The sequence below is a fragment of the Triturus cristatus genome, chromosome 10, assembly GCF_964204655.1.
Source record: "Triturus cristatus chromosome 10, aTriCri1.1, whole genome shotgun sequence".
Classification (NCBI taxonomy): domain Eukaryota; kingdom Metazoa; phylum Chordata; class Amphibia; order Caudata; family Salamandridae; genus Triturus; species Triturus cristatus.
In genome coordinates this window covers 665,146,968-665,166,058 of record NC_140593.1, presented here as the reverse complement: position 1 = coordinate 665,166,058, position 19,091 = coordinate 665,146,968, and positions in this window count along the sequence as shown.

Genomic DNA, 19,091 nt, shown 5'->3' with positions numbered 1-19,091 from the left:
AAAAGTGATTTTCCACGTACAAATGTGAATTGTAGTTCAAAGAGGCAACATTTGAAAACGGACCATTTTTTTCGTTTCTGAAGCATGTCGTAAGGGGGGGTGGTTATCTCTTTCACCAAAAAATGGGTGTTTTTGATTGAACAATAAAGGCCTCCAAATGTTATTTTATTCACTTCCAGTGGAGTAGAAACACTTTTTAAGGCCGCAGAGTGAGTAAATTGGCCATTTTCATTCACTTTTACCCATTCCAAAAATCTTGTGTTTAAGACCCCTGGACGCATGAAAATCACTTTAAACATATCATTTTATCTCTAAAAGTGATAATCCACATACAAATGTGAATTGTAGTTCAAAGAGGCAACATTTGAAAATGAACCATTTTTTTTGTTTCTGAAGCATGTCGTAAGGGGGGGTGGTTATCTCTTTCATCAAAAATCGGGCATTTTTGATTGAACAATAAAGGCCTACAAATGTTATTTAATTCACTTTCTGGGGTGGAGAAAAACTTTTTAAGGCCTCAGAGTGAATAAATTGGCCATTTTCATTCAAGTTTTCCCATTCCTCAAATCTTGTGTTTAGGGCCCGGGAATCTTGAAAATCACTTCAAACATCTAATTTTATCTCTAAAAGTGATTATCCACGTACAAATGTGAATTGTAGTTCAAAGACGCAACATTTGAAAATGGACCATTTTTTTTATTTCTGAAGCATGTCGTCGTGGGGGGTGGTTATCTCTTTCGTCAAAAATCTGGCGTTTTCGCTTGAACAATAAAGACCTCCAAATGTTATTTTATGCACTTGCCGTGGAGTAGAAACACTTTTTAAGGCCGCAGAGTGAGTAAATTGCCCATTTTCATTCACTTTTACCCATTCCTCAAATCTTGTGTTTAAGGCGCCTGGAAGCATGAAAATCACTTTAAACATCTCATTTTTTCTTTAAAAGTGATTTTCCACGTACAAATGTGAATTGTAGTTCAATGAGGCAACATTTGAAAACCAACCATTTTTTTCGTTTCTGAAGCATGTCGTAAGGGGGGGTGGTTATATCTTTCACCAAACAATGGGCGTTTTTGATTGAACAATAAAGGCCTCCAAATGTTATTTTATTCACTTCCCGTGGAGTAGAAACACTTTTTAAGGCCGCAGAGTGAGTAAATTGGCCATTTTCATTCACTTTTACCCATTTCTCAAATCTTGTGTTTAGGGCCCCTGGAAGCTTGAAAATCACTTTAAACATCTAATCTTATATCTAAAAGTGATTTTCCACGTACAAATGTGAATTGTAGTTCAAAGACGCAACATTTGAAAATGGACCATTTTTTTCGTTTCTGAAGCATGTCGTAAGGGGGGGTGGTTATCTCTTTCATCAAAAATCTGGCGTTTTTCATTGAACAATAAAGGCCTCCAAATGTTATTTAATTCACTTCCCTTGGAGGAGAAACACTTTTTAAGGCCTCAGAATGAGTAAATTGGCCATTTCCATTCACTTTTACCCATTCCTCAAATCTTGTGTTTAAGGCCCCTGGAAGCATGAAAATCACTTTAAACAGATAATTTTATCTTTAAAAGTGATTTTCCACGTACAAATGTGAATTGTAGTTCAAAGAGGCAACATTTGAAAACGGACCATTTTTTTCGTTTCTGAAGCATGTCGTAAGGGGGGTGGTTATCTCTTTCATCAAAAATCGGGCATTTTTGATTGAACAATAAAGGCCTACAAATGTTATTTAATTCACTTTCTGGGGTGGAGAAAAACTTTTTAAGGCCTCAGAGTGAATAAATTGGCCATTTTCATTCAAGTTCTCCCATTCCTCAAATCTTGTGTTTAGGGTCCGGGGAAGCTTGAAAATCACTTCAAACATCTAATTTTATATCTAAAAGTGATTATCCACGTACAAATATGAATTGTAGTTCAAAGACGCAACATTTGAAAATGGACCATTTTTTTTATTTCCGAAGCATGTCGTCGGGGGGGGTGGTTATCTCTTTCGTCAAAAATCTGGCGTTTTCGCTTGAACAATAAAGACCTCCAAATGTTATTTTATGCACTTGCCGTGGAGTAGAAACACTTTTTAAGGCCGCAGAGTGAGTAAATTGCCCATTTTCATTCACTTTTACCCATTCCAAAAATCTTGTGTTTAAGACCCCTGGACGCATGAACATCACTTTAAACATATCATTTTATCTCTAAAAGTGATAATCCACATACAAATGTGAATTGTAGTTCAAAGATGCAACATTTGAAAATGAACCATTTTTTTCGTTTCTGAAGCATGTCGTAAGGGGGGGTGGTTATCTCTTTCATCAAAAATCTGGCGTTTTTGATTGAACAATAAAGGCCTCCAAATGTTATTTAATTCACTTCCCGTGGAGGAGAAACACTTTTTAAGGCTTCAGAATGAGTAAATTGGCCATTTCCATTCACTTTTACCCATTCCTCAAATCTTGTGTTTAAGGCCCCTGGAAGCATGAAAATCACTTTAAACATATAATTTTATCTTTAAAAGTGATTTTCCACATACAAATGTGAATTGTAGTTCAAAGAGGCAACATTTGAAAACGGACCATTTTTTTCGTTTCTGAAGCATGTCGTAAGGGGGGGTGGTTATCTCTTTCACCAAAAAATGGGCATTTTTGATTGAACAATAAAGGCCTCCAAATGTTATTTTGTTCACTTCCAGTGGAGTAGAAACACTTTTTAAGGCCGCAGAGTGAGTAAATTGGCCATTTTCATTCACTTTTACCCATTCCAAAAATCTTGTGTTTAAGACCCCTGGACGCATGAAAATCACTTTAAACATATCATTTTATCTCTAAAAGTGATAATCCACATACAAATGTGAATTGTAGTTCAAAGATGCAACATTTGAAAATGAACCATTATTTTCGTTTCTGAAGCATGTCGTAAGGGGGGGTGGTTATCTCTTTCATCAAAAATCTGGCGTTTTTGATTGAACAATAAAGGCCTCCAAATGTTATTTAATTCACTTCCCGTGGAGGAGAAACACTTTTTAATGCCTCAGAATGAGTAAATTGGCCCTTTCCATTCACTTTTACCCATTCCTCAAATCTTGTGTTTAAGGCCCCTGGAAGCAAAAAAATCACTTTAAGCATCTCATTTTATCTTTAAAAGTGATTTTCCACATACAAATGTGAATTTTAGTTCAAAGAGGCAACATTTGAAAATGGACCATTTTTTTCGTTTCTGAAGCATGTCGTAAGGGGGGTGGTTATCTCTTTCATCAAAAATCTGGCGTTTTTCATTGAACAATAAAGGCCTCCAAATGTTATTTAATTCACTTCCCGTGGAGGAGAAACACTTTTTAAGGCCTCAGAATGAGTAAATTGGCCATTTCCATTCACTTTTACCCATTCCTCAAATCTTGTGTTTAAGGCCCCTGGAAGCATGAAAATCACTTTAAACATATCATTTTATCTTTAAAAGTGATTTTCCACATACAAATGTGAATTGTAGTTCAAAGAGGCAACATTTGAAAATGGACCAGTTTTTTTAGTTTCTGAAGCATGTCGTAAGGGGGGTGGTTATCTCTTTCATCAAAAATCGGGCGTTTTTGATTGAACAATAAAGGCCTACAAATGTTATTTAATTCGCTTCCCGTGGAGTAGAAATACTTTTTAAGGCCGCAGAGTGAGTAAATTGTCCATTTTCATTCACTTTTACCCATTCCTCAAATCTTGTGTTTAAGGCCCCTGGAAGCATGAAAATCACTTTAAACATCTCATTTTTTCTTTAAAAGTGATTTTCCACGTACAAATGTGAATTGTAGTTCAAAGAGGCAACATTTGAAAACGGACCATTTTTTTCGTTTCTGAAGCATGTCGTAAGGGGGGGGGTGGTTATCTCTTTCACCAACAAATGGGCGTTTTTGATTGAACAATTAAGGCCTCCAAATGTTATTTTATTCAATTCCAGTGGAGTAGAAACACTTTTTCAGGCCGCAGAGTGAGTAAATTGGCCATTTTCATTCACTTTTACCCATTCCAAAAATCTTGTGTTTAAGACCCCTGGACGCATGAAAATCACTTTAAACATATCATTTTATCTCTAAAAGTGATAATCCACATACAAATGTGAATTGTAGTTCAAAGATGCAACACTTGAAAATTAACCATATTTTTCGTTTCTGAAGCATGTCGTAAGGGGGAGTGGTTATCTCTTTCATCAAAAATCTGGCGTTTTTGATTGAACAATAAAGGCCTCCAAATGTTATTTAATTCACTTCCCGTGGAGGAGAAACACTTTTTAAGGCCTCAGAATGAGTAAATTGGCCATTTCCATTCACTTTTACCCATTCCTCAAATCTTGTGTTTAAGGACCCTGGAAGCATGAAAATCACTTTAAACATATCATTTTTTCTTTAAAACTGATTTTCCACGTACAAATGTGAATTGTAGTTCAAAGAGGCAACATTTGAAAACTGACCATTTTTTTCGTTTCTGAAGCATGTCGTAAGGGGGGTGGTTATCTCTTTCGTCAAAAATCTGGCGTTTTCGCTTGAACAATAAATACCTCCAAATGTTATTTTATTCACTTGCCGTGGAGGAGAAACACTTTTTAAGGCCTCAGAGTGAATAAATTGGCCATTTTCATTCACGTTTTCCCATTCCTCAAATCTTGTGTTTAGGGCCCGGGGAAGCTTGAAAATCACTTCAAACATCTAATTTTATCTCTAAAAGTGATTATCCACGTACAAATGTGAATTGTAGTTCAAAGAGGCAACATTTGAAAACGGACCATTTTTTTCGTTTCTGAAGCATGTCGTAAGGGGGGGGTGGTCATCTCTTTCACCAAAAAATGGGCGTTTTTGATTGAACAATAAAGGCCTCCAAATGTTATTTTATTCACTTCCCGTGGAGTAGAAACACTTTTTAAGGCCGCAGAGTGAGTAAATTGGCCATTTTCATTCACTTTTACCCGTTCCAAAAATCTTGTGTTTAAGGCCCCTGGAAGCATGAAAATCACTTTAAACATATCATTTTATCTTTAAAGGTGATTTTCCACATACAAATGTGAATTGTAGTTCAAAGAGGCAACATTTGAAAATGGACCATTTTTTTAGTTTCTGAAGCATGTCGTAAGGGGGGGTGGTTATCTCTTTCATCAAAAATCGGGCGTTTTGGATTGAACAAAAAGGCCTACAAATGTTATTTAATTCGCTTCATGTGGAGTAGAAACACTTTTTAAGGCCGCAGAGTGAGTAAATTGGCCATTTTCATTCACTTTTACCCATTCCTCAAATCTTGTCTTTAAGGCCCCTGGAAGCATGAAAATCACTTTAAACATCTCATTTTTTCTTTAAAAGTGATTTTCCACGTACAAATGTGAATTGTAGTTCAAAGAGGCAACATTTGAAAACGGACCATTTTTTTCTTTTCTGAAGCATGTCGTAAGGGGGGGGTGGTCATCTCTTTCACCAAAAAATGGGCGTTTTTGATTGAACAATAAAGGCCTCCAAATGTTATTTTATTCACTTCCCGTGGAGTAGAAACACTTTTTAAGGCCGCAGAGTGAGTAAATTGGCCATTTTCATTCACTTTTACCCATTCCAAAAATCTTGTGTTTAAGACCCCTGGGCGCATGAAAATCACTTTAAACATATCATTTTATCTCTAAAAGTGATAATCCACATACAAATGTGAATTGTAGTTCAAAGATGCAACATTTGAAAATGAACCATTTTTTTTGTTTTTGAAGCATGTCGTAAGGGGGGTGGTTATCTCTTTCATCAAAAATCGGGCATTTTTGATTGAACAATAAAGGCCTACAAATGTTATTTAATTCACTTTCTGGGGTGGAGAAAAACTTTTTAAGGCCTCAGAGTGAATAAATTGGCCATTTTCATTCACGTTTTCCCATTCCTCAAATCTTGTGTTTAGGGCCCGGGGAAGCTTGAAAATCACTTCAAACATCTAATTTTATCTCTAAAAGTGATTATCCACGTACAAATGTGAATTGTAGTTCAAAGACGCAACATTTGAAAATGGACCATTTTTTTCGTTTCTGAAGCATGTCGTAAGGGGGGGTGGTTATCTCTTTCGTCAAAAATCTGGCGTTTTCGCTTGAACAATAAAGACCTCCAAATGTTATTTTATTCACTTACCGCGGAGGAGAAAAACTTTTTAAGGCCGCAGAGTGAGTAAATTGGCCATTTTCATTTACTTTTACCCATTTCTCAAATCTTGTGTTTAGGGCCCCTGGAAGCTTGAAAATCACTTTAAACATCTAATCTTATCTCTAAAAGTGATTTTCCACGTACAAATGTGAATTGTAGTTCAAAGATGCAACATTTGAAAATGAACCATTTTTTTCGTTTCTGAAGCATGTCGTAAGGGGGGGTGGTTATCTCTTTCATCAAAAATCTGGCGTTTTTGATTGAACAATAAAGGCCTCCAAATGTTATTTAATTCACTTCCCGTGGAGGAGAAACACTTTTTAAGGCCTCAGAATGAGTAAATTGGCCATTTCCATTCACTTTTACCCATTCCTCAAATCTTGTGTTTAAGGCCCCTGGAAGCATGAAAATCACTTTAAACATATAATTTTATCTTTGAAAGTGATTTTCCACATACAAATGTGAATTGTAGTTCAAAGAGGCAACATTTGAAAACGGACCATTTTTTTAGTTTCTGAAGCATGTCGTAAGGGGGGGTGGTTATCTCTTTCACCAAAAAATGGGCGTTTTTGATTGAACAATAAAGGCCTCCAAATGTTATTTTATTCAATTCCAGTGGAGTAGAAACACTTTTTAAGGCCGCAGAGTGAGTAAATTGGCCATTTTCATTCACTTTTACCCATTCCAAAAATCTTGTGTTTAAGACCCCTGGACGCATGAAAATCACTTTAAACATATCATTTTATCTCTAAAAGTGATAATCCACATACAAATGTGAAATGTAGTTCAAAGATGCAACATTTGAAAATGAACCATTAATTTAGTTTCTGAAGCATGTCGTAAGGGGGGGTGGTTATCTCTTTCATCAAAAATCAGGCGTTTTTGATTGAACAATAAAGGCCTCCAAATGTTATTTAATTCACTTCCCGTGGAGGAGAAACACTTTTTAAGGCCTCAGAATGAGTAAATTGGCCATTTTCATTCACTTTTACCCATTCCTCAAATCTTGTGTTTAAGGCCCCTGGAAGCATGAAAATCACTTTAAACATCTCATTTTATCTTTAAAAGTGATTTTCCACATACAAATGTGAATTGTAGTTCAAAGAGGCAACATTAGAAAATGGACCATTTTTTTCGTTTCTGAAGCATGTCGTAAGGGGGGGTGGTTATCTCTTTCACCAAAAAATGGGCGTTTTTGATTGAACAATAAAGGCCTACAAATGTTATTTAATTCGCTTCCCGTGGAGTAGAAATACTTTTTAAGGCCGCAGAGTGAGTAAATTGGCCATTTTCATTCACTTTTACCCATTCCTCAAATCTTGTGTTTAAGGCCCCTGGAAGCATGAAAATCACTTTAAACATCTCATTCTTTCTTTAAAAGTGATTTTCCACGTACAAATGTGAATTGTAGTTCAAAGAGGCAACATTTGAAAATGGACCATTTTTTTCGTTTCTGAAGCATGTCGTAAGGGGGGGTGGTTATCTCTTTCACCAAAAAATGGGCGTTTTTGATTGAACAATAAAGGCCTCCAAATGGTATTTTATTCACTTCCAGTGGAGTAGAAACACTTTTTAAGGCCGCAGAGTGAGTAAATTGGCCATTTTCATTCACTTTTACCCATTCCAAAAATCTTGTGTTTAAGACCCCTGGACGCATGAAAATCACTTTAAACATATCATTTTATCTCTAAAAGTGATAATCCACATACAAATGTGAATTGTAGTTCAAAGAGGCAACATTTGAAAATGAACCATTTTTTTGTTTCTGAAGCATGTCGTAAGGGGGGGTGGTTATCTCTTTCATCAACAATCGGGCATTTTTGATTGAACAATAAAGGCCTACAAATGTTATTTAATTCACTTTCTTGGGTGGAGAAAAACTTTTTAAGGCCTCAGAGTGAATAAATTGGCCATTTTCATTCAAGTTTTCCCATTCCTCAAATCTTGTGTTTAGGGCCAGGGGAAGCTTGAAAATCACTTCAAACATCTAATTTTATCTCTAAAAGTGATTATCCACGTACAAATGTGAATTGTAGTTCAAAGACGCAACATTTGAAAATGGACCATTTTTTTTATTTCTGAAGCATGTCGTCGGGGGGGGTGGTTATCTCTTTCATCAAAAATCTGGCGTTTTTGATTGAACAATAAAGGCCTCCAAATGTTATTTTATTCACTTCCCGTGGAGTAGAAACACTTTTTAAGGCCGCAGAGTGAGTAAATTGGCCATTTCCATTCACTTTTACCCATTCCTCAAATCTTGTGTTTAAGTCCCCTGGAAGCATGAAAATCACTTTAAACAGATAATTTTATCTTTAAAAGTGATTTTCCACGTACAAATGTGAATTGTAGTTCAAAGAGGCAACATTTGAAAACGGACCATTTTTTTTGTTTCTGAAGCATGTCGTAAGGGGGATGGTTATCTCTTTCATCAAAAATCGGGCATTTTTGATTGAACAATAAAGGCCTACAAATGTTATTTAAGTCACTTTCTGGGGTGGAGAAAAACTTTTTAAGGCCTCAGAGTGAATAAATTGGCCATTTTCATTCAAGTTTTCCCATTCCTCAAATCTTGTGTTTAGGGCCCGGGGAAGCTTGAAAATCACTTCAAACATCTAATTTTATCTCTAAAAGTGATTATCCACGTACAAATGTGAATTGTAGTTCAAAGACGCAACATTTGAAAATGGACCATTTTTTTTATTTCTGAAGCATGTCGTCGGGGGGGTGGTTATCTCTTTCGTCAAAAATCTGGCGTTTTCGCTTGAACAATAAAGACCTCCAAATGTTATTTTATGCACTTGCCGTGGAGTAGAAACACTTTTTAAGGCCGCAGAGTGAGTAAATTGCCCATTTTCATTCACTTTTACCCATTCCTCAAATCTTGTGTTTAAGGCCCCTGGAAGCATGAAAATCACTTTAAACATATAATTTTATCTTTAAAAGTGATTTTCAACGTACAAATGTGAATTGTAGTTCAAAGAGGCAACATTTGAAAACGGACCCTTTTTTTCGTTTCTGAAGCATGTCGTAAGGGGGGGTGGTTATCTCTTTCACCAAAAAATTGGCATTTTTGATTGAACAATAAAGGACTCCAAATGTTATTTTATTCACTTCCAGTGGAGTAGAAACACTTTTTAAGGCCGCAGAGTGAGTAAATTGGCCATTTTCATTCACTTTTACCCATTCCAAAAATCTTGTGTTTAAGACCCCTGGACGCATGAAAATCACTTTAAACATATCATTTTATCTCTAAAAGTGATAATCCACATACAAATGTGAATTGTAGTTCAAAGATGCAACATTTGAAAATGAACCATTATTTTCGTTTCTGAAGCATGTCGTAAGGGGGGGTGGTTATCTCTTTCATCAAAAATCTGGCGTTTTTGATTGAACAATAAAGGCCTCCAAATGTTATTTAATTCACTTCCCGTGGAGGAGAAACACTTTTTAAGGCCTCAGAATGAGTAAATTGGCCATTTCCATTCACTTTTACCCATTCCTCAAATCTTGTGTTTAAGACCCCTGGAAGCATGAAAATCACTTTAAACATCTCATTTTATCTTTAAAAGTGATTTTCCACATACAAATGTGAATTGTAGTTCAAAGAGGCAACATTTGAAAATGGACCATTTTTTTCCTTTCTGAAGCATGTCGTAAGGGGGGTGGTTATCTCTTTCATCAAAAATCGGGCGTTTTTGATTGAACAATAAAGGCCTACAAATGTTATTTAATTCGCTTCCCGTGGAGTAGAAATACTTTTTAAGGCCGCAGAGTGAGTAAATTGGCCATTTTCATTCACTTTTACCCATTCCTCAAATCTTGTGTTTAAGGCCCCTGGAAGCATGAAAATCACTTTAAACATCTCATTTTTTCTTTAAAAGTGATTTTCCACATACAAATGTGAATTGTAGTTCAAAGAGGCAACATTTGAAAACGGACCATTTTTTTCGTTTCTGAAGCATGTCGTAAGGGGGGGTGGTTATCTCTTTCACCAAAAAATGGGCGTTTTTGATTGAACAATAAAGGCCTCCAAATGTTATTTAATTCACTTCCCGTGGAGGAGAAACACTTTTTAATGCCTCAGAATGAGTAAATTGGCCATTTCCATTCACTTTTACCCATTCCTCAAATCTTGTGTTTAAGGCCCCTGGAAGCATGAAAATCACTTTAAACATCTAATTTTATCTTTAAAAGTGATTTTCCACATACAAATGTGAATTGTAGTTCAAAGAGGCAACATTTGAAAATGGACCATTTTTTTCGTTTCTGAAGCATGTCGTAAGGGGGGGTGGTTATCTCTTTCATCAAAAATCTGGCGTTTTTCATTGAACAATAAAGGCCTCCAAATGTTATTTTATTCACTTCCCGTGGAGTAGAAACACTTTTTAAGGCCGCAGAGTGAGTAAATTGGCCATTTTCATTCACTTTTACCCATTCCAAAAATCTTGTGTGTAAGACCCCTGGACGCATGAAAATCACTTTAAACATATCATTTTATCTCTAAAAGTGATAATCCACATACAAATGTGAATTGTAGTTCAAAGATGCAACACTTGAAAATTAACCATATTTTTCGTTTCTGAAGCATGTCGTAAGGGGGAGTGGTTATCTCTTTCATCAAAAATCTGGCGTTTTTGATTGAACAATAAAGGCCTCCAAATGTTATTTAATTCACTTCCCGTGGAGGAGAAACACTTTTTAAGGCCTCAGAATGAGTAAATTGGCCATTTCCATTCACTTTTACCCATTCCTCAAATCTTGTGTTTAAGACCCCTGGACGCATGAAAATCACTTTAAACATATCATTTTATCTCTAAAAGTGATAATCCACATACAAATGTGAATTGTAGTTCAAAGAGGCAACATTTGAAAATGAACCATTTTTTTGTTTCTGAAGCATGTCGTAAGGGGGAGTGGTTATCTCTTTCGTCAAAAATCTGGTGTTTTCGCTTGAACAATAAATACCTCCAAATGTTATTTTATTCACTTGCCGTGGAGGAGAAACACTTTTTAAGGCCTCAGAGTGAATAAATTGGCCATTTTCATTCACGTTTTCCCATTCCTCAAATCTTGTGTTTAGGGCCCGGGGAAGCTTGAAAATCACTTCAAACATCTAATTTTATCTCTAAAAGTGATTATCCACGTACAAATGTGAATTGTAGTTCAAAGAGGCAACATTTGAAAACGGACCATTTTTTTCGTTTCTGAAGCATGTCGTAAGGGGGGGTGGTTATCTCTTTCATCAAAAATCTGGCGTTTTTGATTGAACAATAAAGGCCTCCAAATGTTATTTAATTCACTTCCCGTGGAGGAGAAACACTTTTAAAGGCCTCAGAATGAGTAAATTGGCCATTTCCATTCACTTTTACCCATTCCTCAAATCTTGTGTTTAAGGCCCCTGGAAGCATGAAAATCACTTTAAACATCTCATTCTTTCTTTAAAAGTGATTTTCCACGTACAAATGTGAATTGTAGTTCAAAGAGGCAACATTTGAAAACGGACCATTTTTTTCGTTTCTGAAGCATGTCGTAAGGGGGGGTGGTTATCTCTTTCACCAAAAAATGGGCGTTTTTGATTGAACAATAAAGGCCTCCAAATGTTATTTTATTCACTTCCAGTGGAGTAGAAACACTTTTTAAGGCCGCAGAGTGAGTAAATTGGCCATTTTCATTCACTTTTACCCATTCCAAAAATCTTGTGTTTAAGACCCCTGGACGCATGAAAATCACTTTAAACATATCATTTTATCTCTAAAAGTGATAATCCACATACAAATGTGAATTGTAGTTCAAAGAGGCAACATTTGAAAATGAACCATTTTTTTTGTTTCTGAAGCATGTCGTAAGGGGGGGTGGTTATCTCTTTCATCAAAAATCGGGCATTTTTGATTGAACACTAAAGGCCTACAAATGTTATTTAATTCACTTTCTGGGGTGGAGAAAAACTTTTTAAGGCCTCAGAGTGAATATATTGGCCATTTTCATTCAAGTTTTCCCATTCCTCAAATCTTGTGTTTAGGGCCCGGGGAAGCTTGAAAATCACTTCAAACATCTAATTTTATCTCTAAAAGTGATTATCCACGTACAAATGTGAATTGTAGTTCAAAGACGCAACATTTGAAAATGGACCATTTTTTTTATTTCTGAAGCATGTCGTCGGGGGGGTGGTTATCTCTTTCGTCAAAAATCTGGCGTTTTCGCTTGAACAATAAAGACCTCCAAATGTTATTTTATGCACTTGCCGTGGAGTAGAAACACTTTTTAAGGCCGCAGAGTGAGTAAATTGCCCATTTTCATTCACTTTTACCCATTCCTCAAATCTTGTGTTTAAGGCGCCTGGAAGCATGAAAATCACTTTAAACATCTCATTTTTTCTTTAAAAGTGATTTTCCACGTACAAATGTGAATTGTAGTTCAATGAGGCAACATTTGAAAACCAACCATTTTTTTCGTTTCTGAAGCATGTCGTAAGGGGGGGTGGTTATCTCTTTCACCAAACAATGGGCGTTTTTGATTGAACAATAAAGGCCTCCAAATGTTATTTTATTCACTTCCCGTGGAGTAGAAACACTTTTTAAGGCCACAGAGTGAGTAAATTGGCCATTTTCATTCACTTTTACCCATTCCAAAAATCTTGTGTTTAAGACCCCTGGACGCATGAACATCACTTTAAACATATCATTTTATCTCTAAAAGTGATTATCCACATACAAATGTGAATTGTAGTTCAAAGATGCAACATTTGAAAATGAACCATTTTTTTCGTTTCTGAAGCATGTCGTAAGGGGGGGTGGTTATCTCTTTCGTCAAAAATCTGGCGTTTTTGATTGAACAATAAAGGCCTCCAAATGTTATTTAATTCACTTCCCGTGGAGGAGAAACACTTTTTAAGGCCTCAGAATGAGTAAATTGGCCATTTCCATTCACTTTTACCCATTCCTCAAATCTTGTGTTTAAGGCCCCTGGGCGCATGAAAATCACTTTAAACATATAATTTTATCTTTAAAAGTGATTTTCCACATACAAATGTGAATTGTAGTTCAAAGAGGCAACATTTGAAAACGGACCATTTTTTTCGTTTCTGAAGCATGTCGTAAGGGGGGGTGGTTATATCTTTAACCAAAAAATGGGCATTTTTGATTTAACAATAAAGGCCTCCAAATGTTATTTTATTCACTTCCAGTGGAGTAGAAACACTTTTTAAGGCCGCAGAGTGAGTAAATTGGCCATTTTCATTCACTTTTACCCATTCCAAAAATCTTGTGTTTAAGACCCCTGGACACATGAAAATCACTTTAAACATATCATTTTATCTCTAAAAGTGATAATCCACATACAAATGTGAATTGTAGTTCAAAGATGCAACATTTGAAAATGAACCATTATTTTCGTTTCTGAAGCATGTCGTAAGGGGGGGTGGTTATCTCTTTCATCAAAAATCTGGCGTTTTTGATTGAACAATAAAGGCCTCCAAATGTTATTTAATTCACTTCCCGTGGAGGAGAAACACTTTTTAATGCCTCAGAATGAGTAAATTGGCCATTTCCATTCACTTTTACCCATTCCTCAAATCTTGTGTTTAAGGCCCCTGGAAGCATGAAAATCACTTTAAACATCTCATTTTATCTTTAAAAGTGATTTTCCACATACAAATGTGAATTGTAGTTCAAAGAGGCAACATTTGAAAATGGACCATTTTTTTCGTTTCTGAAGCATGTCGTAAGGGGGGGTGGTTATCTTTTTCATCAAAAATCGGGCGTTTTTGATTGAACAATAAAGGCCTACAAATGTTATTTAATTCGCTTCCCGTGGAGGAGAAACACTTTTTAAGGCCGCAGAGTGAGTAAATTGGCCAGTTTCATTCACTTTTACCCATTCCTCAAATCTTGTGTTTAAGGCCCCTGGAAGCATGAAAATCACTTTAAACATCTCATTTTATCTTTAAAAGTGATTTTCCACATACAAATGTGAATTGTAGTTCAAAGAGGCAACATTTGAAAATGGACCATTTTTTTCGTTTCTGAAGCATGTCGTAAGGGGGGGTGGTTATCTTTTTCATCAAAAATCGGGCGTTTTTGATTGAACAATAAAGGCCTACAAATGTTATTTAATTCGCTTCCCGTGGAGTAGAAATACTTTTTAAGGCCGCAGAGTGAGTAAATTGGCCATTTTCATTCACTTTTACCCATTCCTCAAATCTTGTGTTTAAGGCCCCTGGAAGCATGAAAATCACTTTAAACATCTCATTCTTTCTTTAAAAGTGATTTTCCACGTACAAATGTGAATTGTAGTTCAAAGAGGCAACATTTGAAAACGGACCATTTTTTTCGTTTCTGAAGCATGTCGTAAGGGGGGGTGGTTATCTCTTTCACCAAAAAATGGGTGTTTTTGATTGAACAATAAAGGCCTCCAAATGTTATTTTATTCACTTCCAGTGGAGTAGAAACACTTTTTAAGGCCGCAGAGTGAGTAAATTGGCCATTTTCATTCACTTTTACCCATTCCAAAAATCTTGTGTTTAAGACCCCTGGACGCATGAAAATCACTTTAAACATATCATTTTATCTCTAAAAGTGATAATCCACATACAAATGTGAATTGTAGTTCAAAGATGCAACACTTGAAAATTAACCATATTTTTCGTTTCTGAAGCATGTCGTAAGGGGGAGTGGTTATCTCTTTCATCAAAAATCTGGCGTTTTTGATTGAACAATAAAGGCCTCCAAATGTTATTTAATTCACTTCCCGTGGAGGAGAAACACTTTTTAAGGCCTCAGAATGAGTAAATTGGCCATTTCCATTCACTTTTACCCATTCCTCAAATCTTGTGTTTAAGACCCCTGGACGCATGAAAATCACTTTAAACATATCATTTTATCTCTAAAAGTGATAATCCACATACAAATGTGAATTGTAGTTCAAAGAGGCAACATTTGAAAATGAACCATTTTTTTGTTTCTGAAGCATGTCGTAAGGGGGAGTGGTTATCTCTTTCGTCAAAAATCTGGTGTTTTCGCTTGAACAATAAATACCTCCAAATGTTATTTTATTCACTTGCCGTGGAGGAGAAACACTTTTTAAGGCCTCAGAGTGAATAAATTGGCCATTTTCATTCACGTTTTCCCATTCCTCAAATCTTGTGTTTAGGGCCCGGGGAAGCTTGAAAATCACTTCAAACATCTAATTTTATCTCTAAAAGTGATTATCCACGTACAAATGTGAATTGTAGTTCAAAGAGGCAACATTTGAAAACGGACCATTTTTTTCGTTTCTGAAGCATGTCGTAAGGGGGGGTGGTTATCTCTTTCATCAAAAATCTGGCGTTTTTGATTGAACAATAAAGGCCTCCAAATGTTATTTAATTCACTTCCCGTGGAGGAGAAACACTTTTAAAGGCCTCAGAATGAGTAAATTGGCCATTTCCATTCACTTTTACCCATTCCTCAAATCTTGTGTTTAAGGCCCCTGGAAGCATGAAAATCACTTTAAACATCTCATTCTTTCTTTAAAAGTGATTTTCCACGTACAAATGTGAATTGTAGTTCAAAGAGGCAACATTTGAAAACGGACCATTTTTTTCGTTTCTGAAGCATGTCGTAAGGGGGGGTGGTTATCTCTTTCACCAAAAAATGGGCGTTTTTGATTGAACAATAAAGGCCTCCAAATGTTATTTTATTCACTTCCAGTGGAGTAGAAACACTTTTTAAGGCCGCAGAGTGAGTAAATTGGCCATTTTCATTCACTTTTACCCATTCCAAAAATCTTGTGTTTAAGACCCCTGGACGCATGAAAATCACTTTAAACATATCATTTTATCTCTAAAAGTGATAATCCACATACAAATGTGAATTGTAGTTCAAAGAGGCAACATTTGAAAATGAACCATTTTTTTTGTTTCTGAAGCATGTCGTAAGGGGGGGTGGTTATCTCTTTCATCAAAAATCGGGCATTTTTGATTGAACACTAAAGGCCTACAAATGTTATTTAATTCACTTTCTGGGGTGGAGAAAAACTTTTTAAGGCCTCAGAGTGAATATATTGGCCATTTTCATTCAAGTTTTCCCATTCCTCAAATCTTGTGTTTAGGGCCCGGGGAAGCTTGAAAATCACTTCAAACATCTAATTTTATCTCTAAAAGTGATTATCCACGTACAAATGTGAATTGTAGTTCAAAGACGCAACATTTGAAAATGGACCATTTTTTTTATTTCTGAAGCATGTCGTCGGGGGGGTGGTTATCTCTTTCGTCAAAAATCTGGCGTTTTCGCTTGAACAATAAAGACCTCCAAATGTTATTTTATGCACTTGCCGTGGAGTAGAAACACTTTTTAAGGCCGCAGAGTGAGTAAATTGCCCATTTTCATTCACTTTTACCCATTCCTCAAATCTTGTGTTTAAGGCGCCTGGAAGCATGAAAATCACTTTAAACATCTCATTTTTTCTTTAAAAGTGATTTTCCACGTACAAATGTGAATTGTAGTTCAATGAGGCAACATTTGAAAACCAACCATTTTTTTCGTTTCTGAAGCATGTCGTAAGGGGGGGTGGTTATCTCTTTCACCAAACAATGGGCGTTTTTGATTGAACAATAAAGGCCTCCAAATGTTATTTTATTCACTTCCCGTGGAGTAGAAACACTTTTTAAGGCCGCAGAGTGAGTAAATTGGCCATTTTCATTCACTTTTACCCATTCCAAAAATCTTGTGTTTAAGACCCCTGGACGCATGAACATCATTTTAAACATATCATTTTATCTCTAAAAGTGATAATCCACATACAAATGTGAATTGTAGTTCAAAGATGCAACATTTGAAAATGAACCATTTTTTTCGTTTCTGAAGCATGTCGTAAGGGGGGGTGGTTATCTCTTTCGTCAAAAATCTGGCGTTTTTGATTGAACAATAAAGGCCTCCAAATGTTATTTAATTCACTTCCCGTGGAGGAGAAACACTTTTTAGGGCCTCAGAATGAGTAAATTGGCCATTTCCATTCACTTTTACCCATTCCTCAAATCTTGTGTTTAAGGCCCCTGGGCGCATGAAAATCACTTTAAACATATAATTTTATCTTTAAAAGTGATTTTCCACATACAAATGTGAATTGTAGTTCAAAGAGGCAACATTTGAAAACGGACCATTTTTTTCGTTTCTGAAGCATGTCGTAAGGGGGGGTGGTTATATCTTTAACCAAAAAATGGGCATTTTTGATTTAACAATAAAGGCCTCCAAATGTTATTTTATTCACTTCCAGTGGAGTAGAAACACTTTTTAAGGCCGCAGAGTGAGTAAATTGGCCATTTTCATTCACTTTTACCCATTCCAAAAATCTTGTGTTTAAGACCCCTGGACACATGAAAATCACTTTAAACATATCATTTTATCTCTAAAAGTGATAATCCACATACAAATGTGAATTGTAGTTCAAAGATGCAACATTTGAAAATGAACCATTATTTTCGTTTCTGAAGCATGTCGTAAGGGGGGGTGGTTATCTCTTTCATCAAAAATCTGGCGTTTTTGATTGAACAATAAAGGCCTCCAAATGTTATTTAATTCACTTCCCGTGGAGGAGAAACACTTTTTAATGCCTCAGAATGAGTAAATTGGCCATTTCCATTCACTTTTACCCATTCCTCAAATCTTGTGTTTAAGGCCCCTGGAAGCATGAAAATCACTTTAAACATCTCATTTTATCTTTAAAAGTGATTTTCCACATACAAATGTGAATTGTAGTTCAAAGAGGCAACATTTGAAAATGGACCATTTTTTTCGTTTCTGAAGCATGTCGTAAGGGGGGTGGTTATCTCTTTCATCAAAAATCGGGCGTTTTTGATTGAACAATAAAGGCCTACAAATGTTATTTAATTCGCTTCCCGTGGAGGAGAAACACTTTTTAAGGCCGCAGAGTGAGTAAATTGGCCAGTTTCATTCACTTTTACCCATTCCTCAAATCTTGTGTTTAAGGCCCCTGGAAGCATGAAAATCACTTTAAACATCTCATTTTATCTTTAAAAGTGATTTTCCACATACAAATGTGAATTGTAGTTCAAAGAGGCAACATTTGAAAATGGACCATTTTTTTCGTTTCTGAAGCATGTCGTAAGGGGGGGTGGTTATCTTTTTCATCAAAAATCGGGCGTTTTTGATTGAACAATAAAGGCCTACAAATGTTATTTAATTCGCTTCCCGTGGAGTAGAAATACTTTTTAAGGCCGCAGAGTGAGTAAATTGGCCATTTTCATTCACTTTTACCCATTCCTCAAATCTTGTGTTTAAGGCCCCTGGAAGCATGAAAATCACTTTAAACATCTCATTCTTTCTTTAAAAGTGATTTTCCACGTACAAATGTGAATTGTAGTTCAAAGAGGCAACATTTGAAAACGGACCATTTTTTTCGTTTCTGAAGCATGTCGTAAGGGGGGGTGGTTATCTCTTTCACCAAAAAATGGGTGTTTTTGATTGAACAATAAAGGCCTCCAAATGTTATTTTATTCACTTCCAGTGGAGTAGAAACACTTTTTAAGGCCGCAGAGTGAGTAAATTGGCCATTTTCATTCACTTTTACCCATTCCAAAAATCTTGTGTTTAAGACCCCTGGACGCATGAAAATCACTTTAAACATATCATTTTATCTCTAAAAGTGATAATCCACATACAAATGTGAATTGTAGTTCAAAGAGGCAACATTTGAAAATGAACCATTTTTTTTGTTTCTGAAGCATGTCGTAAGGGGGGGTGGTTATCTCTTTCATCAAAAATCGGGCATTTTTGATTGAACAATAAAGGCCTACAAATGTTATTTAATTCACTTTCTGGGGTGGAGAAAAACTTTTTAAGGCCTCAGAGTGAATAAATTGGCCATTTTCATTCAAGTTTTCCCATTCCTCAAATCTTGTGTTTAGGGCCCGGGGAAGCTTGAAAATCACTTCAAACATCTAATTTTATCTCTAAAAGTGAT